The sequence below is a fragment of the Amblyomma maculatum genome, chromosome 11 (assembly GCF_055883805.1).
Source record: "Amblyomma maculatum isolate TAMU_Amacu chromosome 11, ASM5588380v1, whole genome shotgun sequence".
Classification (NCBI taxonomy): Eukaryota; Metazoa; Arthropoda; class Arachnida; order Ixodida; family Ixodidae; genus Amblyomma; species Amblyomma maculatum.
This window is the reverse complement of record NC_139354.1, coordinates 139272022-139287631: the sequence shown is the minus strand read 5'-3', so window position 1 is coordinate 139287631 and position 15610 is coordinate 139272022. Positions and strand designations below refer to the sequence as shown.

Genomic DNA, 15610 nt, shown 5'->3' with positions numbered 1-15610 from the left:
TTATTGTTAAGACGGCAGCAAAAAAAAAAAAGGTATCGCACCAAATCTGGAGAACCAGAAATTTGTGTGTCGAGGATCGTCATCTACACCGAAAACCCCGCGTGGAATGCGCTTTAAAAAAAGATAATAGAAAAGGAAATGCCGAGGTGCTCCTCAACAGCTGGATAATAAAGAAGTGGCGCGCCGATTATTCCGTCCTATCCGTTTCTGAAAAGATGCATTCATCCCACGCATTTATTTTCAGTGCTCGGGGACGTCTGGCTGGTATCCCCTATGTTGTTGCCGCCGGGTATCAAATATTTGTATCAAATGAAATGCGTAGTCGGCTGTCAATGCAGCTTTTAAAACCAGACTAACATCGGGAAATGGAACATTGCCTAGAAATTAATAGTAGGAATCTTCGCCGTATTGCTTGATTTGTGTATTTTACGTGGGTATGCACGCGAGGTTGGCTAAATCATTGACCAATATTTGTAACTTCATTCCTTTACAGATTTGTTGCGTTTAAACTGTTTACACAGTGTCGGCAAAAGGTGCATCACGATGACAGATATTACTACAGCAAATTTTCCACCTGATGCAGGATTCGGCGGTCTCTGCTGCGTGCACTGGTGAGACAATTGCAGCATACGTGCAAGAGGTCCGGACCAATATCCCGCATTCCACGAGTCTATAGGTGTGAGCTTTCACATTCGGCTTGCTATTTGTCGTGATTAAATGTGCACATCAGGTGTTTCTACAACGATAAAATTGTTACTTTATATAAAAATGTGTTAATAGGCATGACATAAATCTCCCAATTGTTTCTTGAAATATCAATATCAGTACATATATTCACATTCCAACAAACTGACCATCTGAGAACATAGCATGCTAAGCTTGATTAGTTTCTGTTTACCGTCCCAAAGAGACCCAGGCTTTAAAAACGCGCCTAATAGAGGAACCTATTTTATTTTGACACTGTTGAGAATTCTAGGCATGAATTTAACGAGTGCTAGTTGCATTGTCATTGCAAAATGAATACAAGGCACTTTGTAATGTGAGTCAATGTTTCCATCCTATTTCAGGCTTACAGAATATTTGTGATTAGGAACCCTTCAAACGTTCCGAAAAAGGTGATGCTGAGGATGAATGACGTGACCATCTGCTGGAATTTTGCGGCCAAGGTCATATCCAACAACCCATGATGGTATGGCGAAGAGTGCGAATTTAAGCCGAAAGCAATATGTCTGTGGCATAATACCCAAGACTACTGGAAGTATATTTGTTTGAAATCTGTGTTTAACATAAAAAACAGGGTGTTGTGAGGAAACTGAGAATGTTTTTTTAAGCATAGTGTATATCTGTTTTGTTGTGTATCATTTTCATTACTTTGTATATCTGCATGTAATGCTACATTTGTCTACCTATGTATTGTTTATTGCCTTGTGTAATTTTTTTACTTTTTTGTAATGTACACTTGGGCTGATGTATCTGACGTTTTGTCTGTCTTTCTTGTTACTTTCATGCACCAAACTGTGAGAGAATTGTATCTGTTTTGTATTTGTATTTGTATTTAAGTCCGACCTTCACGTTGCCTTACAATATATATGAAGCTAAATAAATGTTTATTTCACAGAGCTACTGGCAGCTGCTTTGATGGCCAGTCAGCAGTAATTGTGGCCTAATTTTATATTTGATGGCTGAAAATAAATAGAAAATTATTACTACACCGTTCAGAATAGAAATAATGTGCCAACAGGGCACAGGAGTGCGGCAAGCGCTTGCTAGCATTCAAATTGCGCGCCTTTAACGAAAGCGGATGTGCGGTGAGCTTCACCCGCTTGGCCCACTACAGTAAATTGGGCTGCTGGACAATATGGAAGTGTCCGCTCTTTACCCAATCCCTTTCCCTATGTGGTAGCTGCGAAAACACGAGGGTAGATAAGCGCGCCGGAAACCAGGCGCGGGGCCTTTTGCCCCGGCGGGGAGGCCAGCGCGGGGCGGCCAGCTAGCGTCACGCGACAACGGAGCGTGCACGGACGAAGGAAAGAAGACCGGCGACACGAAGATGAAAGAAGTACCTGCAGCAATGGCCTAGGCGTATTTGCGGGAGTTGTTTCCACGAGCGAAGCAATGTCGCTTGGGTCGCAGCAAGTGCTTTGGCGCCGTCGCTAGCCCTGTTCGCGCCGCAGTGTGTATTTTCTTTTTTTGCTGCAGGAGGTCCTGACCCTGGTTCGGTTTTATCCTTGGCAGTGTATTGTCGTACTCGTCGACATCATGTCTCCAGCACAGTAGCGTTTCCTTTGTTTGTTTCTTTTATTGAACGCTCTTGAGTTTATCCGGAAATAAACCGGTGTTTTTAAAAGAGACTGGAACTAATTGTCACTCGTCGAGAGAGACCATGGTTCGCGGACCCCTTTTTCGAAGGCGAGGCCTTCACCATTTTTATATGAAGAACATTTTTACTAGTTTAAAGGAATCGGAAAATATTATGTCAAAGTAGTGTAGAAATAATGACAAATTAACATCTTCCGTAATGTTTACTGCTGGTCCGAGTGGTTTTTGAAACTTCTTTCAAAATATATGATCGTGGTATTCTTTAACGTTCATGGATGTCGCACAGTACGCCAGTGTTACTTGTGTTATTTTCTCGCCGCCAAGAAAAAGCACTAGCTGAGACTATGTGGCGATACACATGAATCCTCTGTATCATTCTTTGGGCTGCGCTTAATTATCACGCGAGTTTATTCGCGCGGTGCTCTGGAAGATCGGCGAAGAGGGCTCATTAGCCACCCTTCACTGCCTACCAGTCTCCCGTAGCGATGCTGCCGCGGGTTGCCCTCTTTCCCTGCGGCGTAACCCGGAGACGTCTCCATAGTCCAAGATGTGCGCGCCTCTCGCGAATGTCTTGGGTTTTCGGCGTTTGATCGGGCACAAACAAACATGGTTGTATTTTCTGCAGGGAAGACTGCCGCCGTCACCTTCATCGCCCGGTCATGGTACGCCCTTACCGCTGCCAGCGTTGAACATGAAGCCACGTCAAGTGAGCAGAACACCCCTTTCACCTCCTCGCGTGTGCTTCCCATTCGATGGCTTTATTTCGCCCCGTATGCGAGCGCGACGTTCACACGCTACGGCGGTTGCAGTCGAGTGTTGTGTCTTGCGTACTCGGCCACAAAAAAAAATTTTTCTAGTACGTAACTCGGTGTTTGTCCCCTCTGGCCCAACAAGCCACAGTGGCGACTTCTCGCACAGTGGGTTGGGTGTTACGGCTCCGTCAGTTAGGGCTGGCACACCGAGGGGCGCATTGCTCCATGAGTGACCCCCATATTCGTGGTGCTCAACTTGAGGCCAGAGTTGTGACGAATAGAGTGTCTGCCTGTATCCGACTACCGTCACACAGACTAGCCATGACAGTGATCAGGACTGACATTCAATCTCTTCTAAAGCCGCGTTCAGACTACGTGCACTACGCACGTATCCTTCGTAAGGATCGTAAGCGTAAGCGCAAAAAACGTAACGTGTCGGTTCAGACTGCTGTCACATTGAGCGTAAAATGCGCACCGTCCGCAGCCGGCGTGGTCGTAAATGTCCGAGGACCCGTGACTTTTACGACTGGTAGAGATGCGTCTGTTACGACGTGACCAATGAGCACAGCCGTTTCAGTTTTCCCTTTCCGGTCTCTGGGCTTCCGGTCCTCCCAGACTTCGCGCGCTGACTGATACCAGACGGCACCACTCGACGTTCTGATAGTTCCGACACTGCTAGATTGTTTCGGCTCGCCATTGCTCGTGTTTTGTTTCTGCCCGCAGCTTAACAATGTGCAGTACAGGAGTGTCTTCACTGTGCAATAATGAGCTGCTCATCGAAGAAGTACGGCAGAGGCCGGTTCTTTATGATCAGCGGCTGAAGTCACACCGTGAAAAGCAACTACAAAATGATGCATGGCTGCAAATATCCACTACATTGAATCAAACCAGTAAGTGATTTTCAATTTTTCATTTGCGGACAAACTGTCAACAATCAAATGCTTCCTCTCGTCTAGAAAATTGAGGTTATGGCGCAGTGCGAGTGTTGATAATGTTTATGGTAATGCGCTGTCCATTTTGTTTCAGTGCATTTTCGCAACCCGTCAGATATACCTGCGTACCATTTTTACCGACATGTTTGCAATAATGCTTTTATGTGCTAGGGTAACGATCCTGTCAAGGTGTTTTTCGGACGTTGTTGGTGCTGTGTTGCTAACACAATGTGAAGCGGCGATTTCTGGTGCAGAGGTGGGCTTGCAAATCTCTCACGAGTGCGTCACTGATTTAGTTTAAATCAGCATGAAATCTAGCACAGAAGGGCTATTCGCTGCATGTGACAACAATCGGTGTAGAGTTGAACCGCAAACCGAAACATTCAAGGCTGTCTATGGGAACGGTTCGCAGTATGAGTCTGCAGGAGTGTCTACATGAGGACCGACTATGCTATCACTTCGTCGCACATAATAAGCCATTACCCTCTTTGATTCTGTTGCCACCCTGCCGAACTCAGACTGGCAGGCCATAATAAACGTTCATATAGCTCACTTATACGTCGGTGTGCATAAACATCATGCTCGGCTAGAAATACGGCAGCAGCCAGCTTCCTTTCAGCGTACGCCGTTTGCAATGTGTCGTTTGCATTGTGTAAACACGTTCTTTTTCTATTTTCAATGCAGCGGTAGTGTTAGAGCACCGCTGGAAGTATCTGCGACAGAAGTTCCTTCGACTACGAAAGGTATATGTAAAGTCTGGAAGTGGCGCAGCGTACGTGGAGAAAGCATGGATCCTTATGCCAAACCTTATGTTCCTGGTTGACGCTATACAACGCCGAAGGTAAAATCGAATTATTAGCTTTATTGCTAGTCAGTAGCTGTGGAATTTTGCTGCTAAGCATGGGTTGGTAATTTTAGAAGCAGCTGCAGTGGCCATATTTTGACGAAGAAATGCATAGGGAAATGCAATGCAAACGAAAAGGGCTGTTGCGCATGAGGAAAGCATGCTCCCGCTGTTCCTTTTTGGTTTTAGATTCGTTAGTGCTTTGCGACCGGAGGCGTCCAGGCGTTTGTAGGACGTTCTTCGTTGACAACAAGTGAAGGAACAGTATTGCCCTGCAGCAAAAGGCCGATGCTTGGCAAAGTTGTGGTCGGGCCGCAGAACCGAGCTGGCGTGGACCCACTGGTGTTTGAAAGAAGACCGCCGTAAAAGACGAAAAGTAAACAGCATCTGCCAATGGGGGGGGGGGGGGGGGGGAGTTAATGGGACGCGTTTCGCGAACGTTTGTGTCTATTGCGCACCCCGACTCATTGTTTCGATACAGCTGCACGACATTTTTAGTCGCCGCACCGAAACGTCTCGAAAATCCCTTTCCGACATTCGTAAAGTGGATCTCGTGGGAAGCGCTGCTGAAGGACCGCGCGCCAGAAGTACGTGCGAACGGGGGTTGTCGAAAAAAAAAAGAAAAGGATGCACCGACTGAGATAGGACCTTCGCCCCGAAACAAAAAGACTCACCCTGCTATGGGCCAGATGGAAACTCCCCGCGGGCGTCACGCACCGCCTTTCTTCTTTGACCGAATGTTGGGGAACTCTTGTGAGCGGCAGCATCAAACGTTTGCCGGAAGAGTATGGGGAAGCGTGAGGACAAAAGCTGACGTGCAAGGCCACTGTCACACTGCCTGCGGTGGACAGGCATGCGCGTGAACCCAATTCGTTCATATTTCTTATTTCTTGCTCTGCTGTAGTTTACATTAGAATTTTTATTGAAGAAAAAAAAATGTGCACCGTCGCAAGTAGTGCTGGAGAATTTTTTTTTTCATCAGAGCCAAATTCATTGAAGAGAAAATTTCTAGCATTTGTGCTCAGTTGTACTGTAACAAAGGGCGACCAGGAGTGGAATATTTACAAGCTAAAGCCAGCTTGTACAATTGGCCACAGTGGCTTGTCAATGTTAATGGGAAGTTTAAAGACAGCCCCATGTGATACAGATTTGCATTGCACTGTTCTCTAATTTTAATCGTGCCTGAGTTTGTGTGAATATAGGCATCTAATGTGTTTTTGTTTTTGTCATTACTGTACGCCGCCTGGCGAGAAGAGACGAATATACAGCTGCAGTTCCTTTGACTCAGCAGCCGCTTGAGCCAGTCAATGACTCAGTTGTATCTGTTGAAGGTCTGTGCCGCACGTTCTATGTTGACAGCACTCAGGAGGAGACTTCACTTCCTGAGGATTATGCAAGTGTCGCCCCTTCCAGAGGCTTCGAGAGAGCCAAGCAATGAGGGAGATAATAGAAACGGCTGCATCGGCTAAAAACAAGCGCACAAAAAGAAAGAAGAGCGACTTGGATGATTTATGTTGTCAACGCTCCAAGCGAATCGCCATAGGCTAAATGAGCTAAAAACAGCTGCCATGTCAGTAGATGACGACGAACACTTCTTATTGAGTTTGAAAGGCCTCCTCGGTAAGGTGGATGAGCGTACAAAAAAGCATCTAAAACTTAAGGAAGCATTCAAGCTGAACGATACAGATGTTTAAAGGCGTAGAAGCCCTAAAATTTTGGAATGTATTCTGTTGTTCTGTGTGATGCAATATGCTCCGCCTCGGAGGTGGTTTGCAGCACTGTCAAAGACGGGAAACCTGGCCCAATGAGGATCATATGCACTACAAAAGATAATTGTGTAGTTACTGTCGCCTACAGGCATCAGCAGCCCAATTACCTAATGTAGTGTGCATGATCCTCATTGGGCCAGGCTTCCCATATGTGCTGCAAACAGCTTCTGAGACAGAATAAAACAATATGCTGGGCAGATTTTTTTTCTCTTACATATAGAAGTAATAGTTCCCATACAACCTGAAATAAATGGATGCATTTGTCTTTTTTTTAAGGTAGGAGAACAACACAAAAATTAAGCACGTCACCAGATAATGTATGAAAGTAAAATTGTCGAACACCTGATGCCCCTTCAACTAACTGCAACCTCGGACAAACACGCTGTCTCGACCCCACGGCATTCGTCTGCAGCCTCATCCGCGTCTGCGATGGGGGCTGGTTGTCGGACAACGCTGTTTCCACTGTGTTTTGAGGTGTGTTCCGTGCTGGCCGGAACTCGATTCCGAGCAACTGCGCCGAAGACGCGGGCGTGTCCCGCCGTCTGGCGGCTTGGCCGTATCGGCAACGCAGCAAGCGCCGTCCGGTGCACGAACGCCACGGCCTCGTGCCGCGTGCGCACCGGTGAGCGCGTTACAAATGTTTCTGCCCAAAGGCACGTGCTCTCTTGCCGCCCGACGAGGTCCGGCCCCACGGGGCGGACGTCGCAGCAAGCTCGAACGACGCACAAAATAAGATGCGTCGCGCGCTGGGGCGCCTAAAGGCGGCCTCAAAAGCGCTGCGACAAAGGCACCCGTGGCGGGGTATTGCCTATGCATCTACCTGGTTGATCCTGCCAGTAATCATATGCTTGTCTCAAAGATTAAGCCATGCATGTCTAAGTACATGCCGAAATAAGGCGAAACCGCGAATGGCTCATTAAATCAGTTATGGTTCCTTAGATCGTTTCTTTCTACTTGGACAACTGTGGAAATTCTAGAGCTAATACATGCATTGAGCCTGAAGGCCTTTGGCTGACGGGCGCTTTTATTAGACCAAGACCCATCAAAAACCCCCTTCATGGATCACTGCCTTGTCGTGCCGGAGGGGCTTGCGAAACTCGATGAAGTCGTGAGCTCTGCTATGTAGGGCCACCCAAGATAGACAGGTCACGGCAGAGAGTTCTGACAAAATGTGATTCACTGGAGAAGGTAATGGCAACCCACTCCGGTATTTCCTCCCAAGAAAACCTTATGGCCAGTCACAATACCATTAATGATATGGCGCCGGAAGATGAGCCCCCCAGGGTTGGAAGGCGTCCCACATGTTACTGGGGATGAACAAAGGGCGATTCCTAGTAGCTCCAGGACGAATGAAGCGGCTGGGCTAAAGCCAAAAGGACGCTCAGTTGTGGATGTGTCGGGAAGCGACCAGAAAGTCCGTTGCGTTGTTGCAAGGAGATGTATCACATAGCAGCATGGAATGTAAGATCTATGACGCAAGGTAAACTGGATATCGTCAAGCGAGAAATGGACAGATTGAACATTGATATCTTAGGTATCAGCGAGCTCAAGTGGACCGGAATGGGAAAATTTAACTCCGGCGACCATTATGTCTTTTATTGTGGGCACGAATCCAAGAGAAGGAATGGGGTCGCTCTCATAGTAAACAGAAGAATGGGCAAAGCAGTGCTAGGGTACAACCCCAAAAACGACCGAATGATTTCACTTCGGATCCAAGGTCACCCTTTCAACATAACAGTTATCCAAGTCTATGCACCGACCACTACTGATGAAGAAGCTGACGTTGAGAGATTTTATGCGGACCTACAATGCCTTTTAGACCGCACCCCATCATCAGACGTCGTTTTTCTCATAGGATACTGGAATGCTAAGGTAGGGAGTGAAGAAATATCAGGAATTACAGGAAAGTTCGGTCTTGGTGAGTCAAATGAAGCTGGGCAGAGGCTAGTAGAGTTTTGTCAAGAAAACAACCTGACCATAGCGAATACTCATTTTCAACAGCACAAGAGGCGCCTGTACACATCGACTTCACCGGACGGTCTGTACAGGAATCAGATCGATTATATTATTTGCCGGCAGAGATGGAGAAGCGCTATACAAACAGTAAAAACAAGGCCTGGGGCCGATTGTGGCACCGATCATCAGCTTCTTGTTGCCAAGATTAAGCTTCGATTGAGGAAAACGCAGAAAACTAGAAGGCCTTTCAGGTATAATCTGGATCAAGTTCCATTAGAATATGCTGTGGAAGTGAGGAATCGATTTCAAGAATTAGATCTAGAAGACAAAGAGCCCGAAGAGAGGTGGACTGATGTTCGTGATACAATACAAGAAGGTGCTACTAAGGTAGTTCCAAAGCAAAAGAAATGCAAGAAAGCAAGCTGGTTATCTGAAGAGGCTTTGCAAATAGCTGAGGAAAGGAGGATGGCAAAAGGTATGGGGGAAAGAGAAAGATACAAGGTCCTCAATGCGGATTTTCAGAAAATAGCAAGGAAAGATAGAATGCCTTCCTGAATATACAGTGCCAAGCAGTTGAGGACAACAGCCAATTACGGAACACAAGAGCTCTGTATAAGACAATCAAAGATATCAAAGGAAGCTTCTGTGCTAAGCTGGGCGTGATAAAGGACAAACGAGGCAAGAACCTCACTGAAGCCGCAGAGATAAAGAAGAAGTGGCAGGAATACACAGAAGAACTGTACAAGAAGGACCCGAATGTGCAAACCCAACATAAGACGGTTGTGATCACTCATCTCGAGCCGGGCATCCTGAAGAGTGAAGTTGAATGGGCCATAGCCAGCCTTGCTAAGAACAAAGCTAGCGGAATTGATGGCATTCCAGCTGAGTTGCTTCACAACCTCAAACATGACGCTGTTAACATTCTGCATACATTATGTCAGAAGATTTGGACAACCCTGCAGTGGCCACAGAATTGGAGGAGGTCAATTTACATCCCGATTCCAAAGAAAGGCAGTGCCAAAGATTGTTCCAACTACCGCACGATCGCTCTTATTTCGCATGCTAGCAAGGTGATGTTGAAAATCCTCCAAGGTAGGCTGCAGCAGTATGTGGATCGGGAGCTTCCGGACGTGCAAGCTGGGTTTCGAAAGGGCAGAGGAACTATAGACCACGTTGCCAACCTTCGCTGGATCATGGAAAAAGCAAGAGAGTTCCAGAAACCCATCTACTTCTGCTTTATTGATTATGCGAAAGCGTTTGACTTTGTAGATCACAGCAGATTGTGGCAAGCTCTCCAAGAGATGGGAGTTCCATTTCACCTCATCTGTCTCCTCAGGAACCTGTATGAAGGGCAAGAGGCCACAGTCATAACTGGGCATGGTCTTTCTGATTGGTTTCCCATTGAGAAAGGAGTGAGGCAAGGCTGCATACTGTCGCCCTGCCTATTTAACCTATATGCAGATTGCATCATGAGGAAAGCCGGTCTGGACGAGTCTTCAGCTGGAGTGAAGATTGCTGGAAAATGTATCAACAACCTTAGATATGCGGATGATACCACTTTAATGGCAGAAAGTGAAGCGGAACTCAAGAGACTTCTGATGCGCGTACAAGAAGAGAGTGAGAAGTTTGGCCTTAAACTGAACATTAAAAAGACAAAGATCATGGCGTCTTGCCCTATCAAGTCCTGGAGCATCAAGGGACAAGAAGTAGAAGCTGTGACAGATTTTCTCTTCTTGGGCTCCAAGATTACCTCGGAAGGAGACTGCAGCCATGAAATTAGGAGACGCCTGCTTCTGGGAAAGAGAGCAATGGTTAGCCTTGACCGCCTAGTAAAGAGCAGAGACATTAGTCTGCCAACCAAGATCCGTATAACTCGTGCTATGGTCTTTCCAGTTGTGATGTATGGATGCGAGAGTTGGACTGTGAAAAAGGCTGACCGCCAAAGAATTGACGCGTTTGAATTGTGGTGCGGGCGAAGACTCTTGAGAGTTCCTCGGACTGCCAGAAGATCAAATCAGTCAATATTGTCGAACGTAAACCCTGACTGTTCATTAGAGGGTCAAATTCTAAAGTTAAAGCTCAGCTACTTTGGTCATCTGATGAGAAGAGAGGAGTCGCTGGAGAAAGATTTGATGTTGGGAAAGGTTGAGGGTCACCGGAGAAGGGGTAGGCAGCGAACGCAATGGTTAGATGGCATCCTCGAGGCACTGCAGATGAAGTTATGTGATGTTAGGAAGATAGTGAGAGACCGGAAAGCGTGGCGTGACATGGTCAATAGGGTCACGAAGAGTCGGACACGACTGAACGACTGAACTGACTGAACTGATGCTTTATTTTCTGCTTTACATGTTATATCTTATTTGCTATTATCTCACTTGATTTATTTTTGCATCGCGCCGTAATTTTGCTAATTTTTCTATTGCTTGTTCGTGCTGTATTTTGCTGTTTTTTCCTAGCATATCCCACAAATGTTCCATATGTTAACTCTACCTCTCGATCTGTACACAATGCCTTCGGGTCCTTAAGATCGAGAAAATGAAGTGAAAATTTTCTGTTTATTATTATGCACCTAAATGACCGAAAAATCTTGTTAAAAAATATTTATGCAGTACATATGCCCTTTACGAACGAAATAAATATTATCAAAACGACGCTTGTGTTCGCAAAACATTTATTTCATTATTAGTGATACATCACCACTTATGCAATACAGTCACAGCAAAAGTACGGCGCACAATTAAGGCAAATCACGATGTTGTCAATACATATGTCGCTGAACAGGATGCCACAGAAAAAAAGCTGCTCTGCTTGTATTTAAACCTAGTGCCAGCTCACGCAACCCTCACCATGAAAATAAGCAGCAAAGAAGTCTCTCACTTCAGACGCCTTCTTAGAATAAGCATTAGAGCCTTGTCTAGGTATTTGTGGCAGGGGTTCAGTGCCGTTTCTTCATTCTCCTGGCATGACTGCACCTGCACTGTTTGTAGTATCTCCAAACTGCGGTGGACAGTAGCCACCTGGCAGTCTCCCCTCCTGCATTAGGCAATTGTGCAGGCAACAGCAAGCAGCTGAAACTGCAACTGCATTCTTCGGCATAAGACTCATGCGGTTCCGGAGCACCCTCCATCGTGCACACAACATTCCGAAAGCATTTGCTATGCACCGCCGCGCTCGCGAAAGCCTGTAGTTGTACACCCTTTTTGGTGTGTTTGGTGGTTGAACACCAGGGTACGGCTTCATTAGGTTGTGTTTTAAGGGAAATGTGTCGTCTGCTACCATTACAAACAGGAGCTCAGGGCCATCATTGGACAAAGCGACGGGGGATGGGAACGTTTGGGGCGCGCTTTCAACGATTTCACCAAGCCCGCAGGCTGGAAAACCACCACCGTCGCTTTCGCTGCCAAATGCCACCATGTAAACACTCGTGAATCTGTAGCCAGCATCGCAGGATGCCATGAGGTTGAAGCGAAAGCTGCGCTTGTAATTGAAATACACGGAGCCAGAATTTGGCGGTGCATCCAAATGAATATGCTTGTTATCGACAGCACCAACACAGTTTGGAAAATTCCACTTCCACATAAATTCATCGGCGATAACCTTAAGTTATCTATGATCTGGCTGCCTCAGCACCCTTGGTTTGAGCACCATCCATATAGCGATGCCCACTTCAGGTTGGTCTTCAGGTAGTCGACCAGTTGTGATATGGTCGACTTCCCAACCCTGAAGCTTATGCCAGGGACTGGTAGTTGTTTCCACTTGCCAAGAAGATCTAATATAAAAAGACAACATATATGTGCTTACTGCATTCTGTTAAAAACACTGCATGTAAATAGCTGTTCCCAGCTGCTCTGTAGATTATGAAGGGGCGCCAATTATTAATCATGGACTATGATGTGAACAGGAGGCATTCATAGTAAAAAGTAACGTTCACTTCTGAAAAAAAAAATTATCGATCTCTGCAAAAACCTTAATTTATTATTGCGCACTTGTTCTCTTTGTGAAATAAGAATGCTGTACATAACCCCTTTAGAAAGAAAAACGGAGCGTGAATTTGCTATATTTAGCATATTGCGCCCCCAATACTCCAAATATGTACCCGATACGGGCTTCAGAGCGTGCGACACTGTCTTTAAAATATGCGCATGGCTGTAACTAGACAACAACAACTATACACGCTACGTACTGCAGCTTTCTGTCGGCAAAACGCAAACTAATTTCGCCAACAGCCACCTGCACAAGTACGATGTTAAACGCTCGCCTACACCCGCATCTACCGTCCGAAGCAGAGAACGAGAGATATGCTTACCTCAGGGTTGTAGCCAAACGCTCTGCAGATGACAGGGATTCTCGCAGCGGAGTCCCTTGGACTTGAATCAGCGGACTGACGAGGCTTTACAGAAAGTCGAACTGCTGTGGTGACATCCGGACGAAGTTGTAAAACAGGGCGGTATCGCCAGCCCTCAACTTCTCAAAAAGATTGTGAAAATCTCCATTCGCGACTCTATCCAGGAAGATCTGACACTCCCACAATCTTCTATTACGTCTCCGCCTGCGTCGGTTGAGTGCGTAGACGATTTTAAGCTTTTTTTGAGTTTGCAAAGCTTCGACCTCCGCTAACAACCACTTGCTAACCGGCGCCACCTTGGGAAATGCGAGCCGAGAGCGTTGATTGGCTAGTCGTAAAGAACGTATCTTACCGAAAGGCACAGTGTGAACAGGCGCGGTCGTAAGCCACGTAAACGGGAGTTCCAGCAGCTACGCGCATTACGATACATACGACATTTACGACAGATGCGGCTGCAGTCTGAACAGCGGCTTAATACTGCAGTAGCAATTTCACATCGGCAACAAACTAAAACCACCATAACTCAGAGGTTAATAATCACTGTGATGTTGCAAGTTTCTTCACGAGCAGGAGGTCACTTGACTCCACCACTCTGCAGGTGAACAGCATGTCAGCGCGGTCCCGATCATTTTGCTTTGAAGGGAGATAGTGGATTGCGTATGCCTTGCGGCTCGTGATGTACGCTAGAATTGGTAGAGTGTGTTCCGTCCTCACAGACCCGCGTGCCGACTCGCCACGCTCCGGTTAAGACAAATGGCTTCCGGAGTACGGGCCTGGAGAGCTTGGATGGTATCGCCGTGCGCACCGTGGGATTGAACCGTGAGGCACAAGATGCGAATCTTGGAGACTGGAGGAATGAGGTGATTACTTATAGTGAGAGTTGAGGTTTTCGATGTCACGCGGCCTGGGGCGGTAGAGTAAGAATTCTGATTTGGATGGTAAGCAGGCTAAGTAGCGCGCGTTAACCTACGAACCGATATGTTGAGGGTCGATTATAAGTTGTATTCCCTGTCGCCATCGCTGCACCAGTTAGCCCAGAAAATGATGTCATTAGTATAAAAGCTCAAGTGTATGTAGGAGACATGGTCGAGTTGGGGGAGTTGAAGAAGGGCTATGTTGAAGAGGATGGGAGACAGCTCAGCACCATGAAGCGTCCGCCGCGGTTCCAGTGAGACACGGGAAAGCTGATGGTCACCCAAGGTGAGTGTGGTTCTTTGTTCGGATAGGAAGCCGCGAATGTGATTCTACATTTCCAGGTCTACGTGAAGGGCGTGAAGGCCTTCTGGATGGCTCCGTTGGAAACGTCGAAAGTTTTTGTTAGGTCGACGCCGAGGACAGCACTGGCGTCGAATGTGGCGCCGTCATGAGCGTGGTGTTTCAGCTGTAGAAAGGCACCCTGGTTGGACAAGCTGGGGGGAAACCAACCATGCACGAAGCCGTGAGGTTCCTGTTCTGCAGACAGCGGCTGAGCCAGATTTGGAGATTGTGTTACATAAACTTGGCCACGCAGGACATACGGGAAATTGGACGGAGTTTAGTGGGGTGGAGAGGTCTGCCGAATTTATGAATAAAGACAACCAAGGCGTCCTTCCATTGTGGTGGGAGGGCGCCGCGCAGCAGCATTCATTGAAGTTGTTGGTTACGGCTGTGTTGGAAGGGGAGTCAAGGTAGTGGAGTGCCTTCTTATGCACTCCATCGGGCCCGGGACCTGAGGACTTGTTGAGGCGCTGAAGTTTTGCCCTGACTTCAGCCTCGTAGATGGGTTGGTCGTTGAGGTCGTTGGGTGATCCTGTATTGTCGGGGTAGTCTGTGGAGGAATGTGTGGGGAAGTAGAAATCACGAAGCTCCTCAAGGATTTCCTGCGTGGATTCCGTGGATTTGTTGATCTGCTTAACGAGTTGGTGCTTTTGGGGTGTCTTGAACTGCGTCGAGTCATTGAAATGGTGGAACAGGTTCCAGGTATGGGGCAGGGTCATGTTGCCGTTCAGTTTGGTACAGACGATTCCCGATTTTGGTGAGGGTCTCAGCATGCGTCGTAATCTCTTTGTTGAGTCAGGCCAGCCGGCACCTAAGTACTCTATTCCAGCCCTAGCACGGTCACCTCCGCGGGCGTTCCAGATGCAGAAATTGAAATCCCTTTATTGCAAACACCAGCTCATGAAACACCAGCTCACCAGAACACTGCTCACGAAACACAGACTTGGATGATCTTGGTGGCTCGGCATGTCGGTCCATCATACAACTTTGAGAGTTACTCGATAGCCCCATCAACACAAATAGATCATAAGGCAGAAGAGAGTTTTTGTGGGAGGCAACAAATGTTATTGTACATGGTGTAATTTCAATGTCCTTCTTACTATTTCGTGTAGTATGTTCACAAAGAACATAGCATCACGGCACAGAAAAACGCAATGATCAGTTGTCTCAGGCACGTTACACAGGCGTCAATTTACCATCCAGGCAAAACATCTCCTTATCATGAAGAAATGTCTTGACAGGCAGCATCGCTGTGTGTAATTTGAAAAAGTATTTTTATGGCTGCCTGAATGCACATTCGCCCAACACGCTTTAAAACACTGGTGTCCAAAACCCCTAGATAAAACAGCCGATATAACGGTGTAGGTAACAAAAAGTCAGTGAGAACCTGGGTCATCTGCTTTCTCGAGTGGCTATACAGGCAATCTAAAGACAAG

The 15610-nt window shown here is 46.9% G+C and overlaps 1 pseudogene; it reads right to left on the bottom strand.

Moving 5' to 3' along the window:
- Window positions 1-11392: 11392 nt before the first annotated feature.
- LOC146175071 (uncharacterized) lies at window positions 11393-14893 on the bottom strand (annotated as a pseudogene).
- Window positions 14894-15610: the final 717 nt, after the last annotated feature.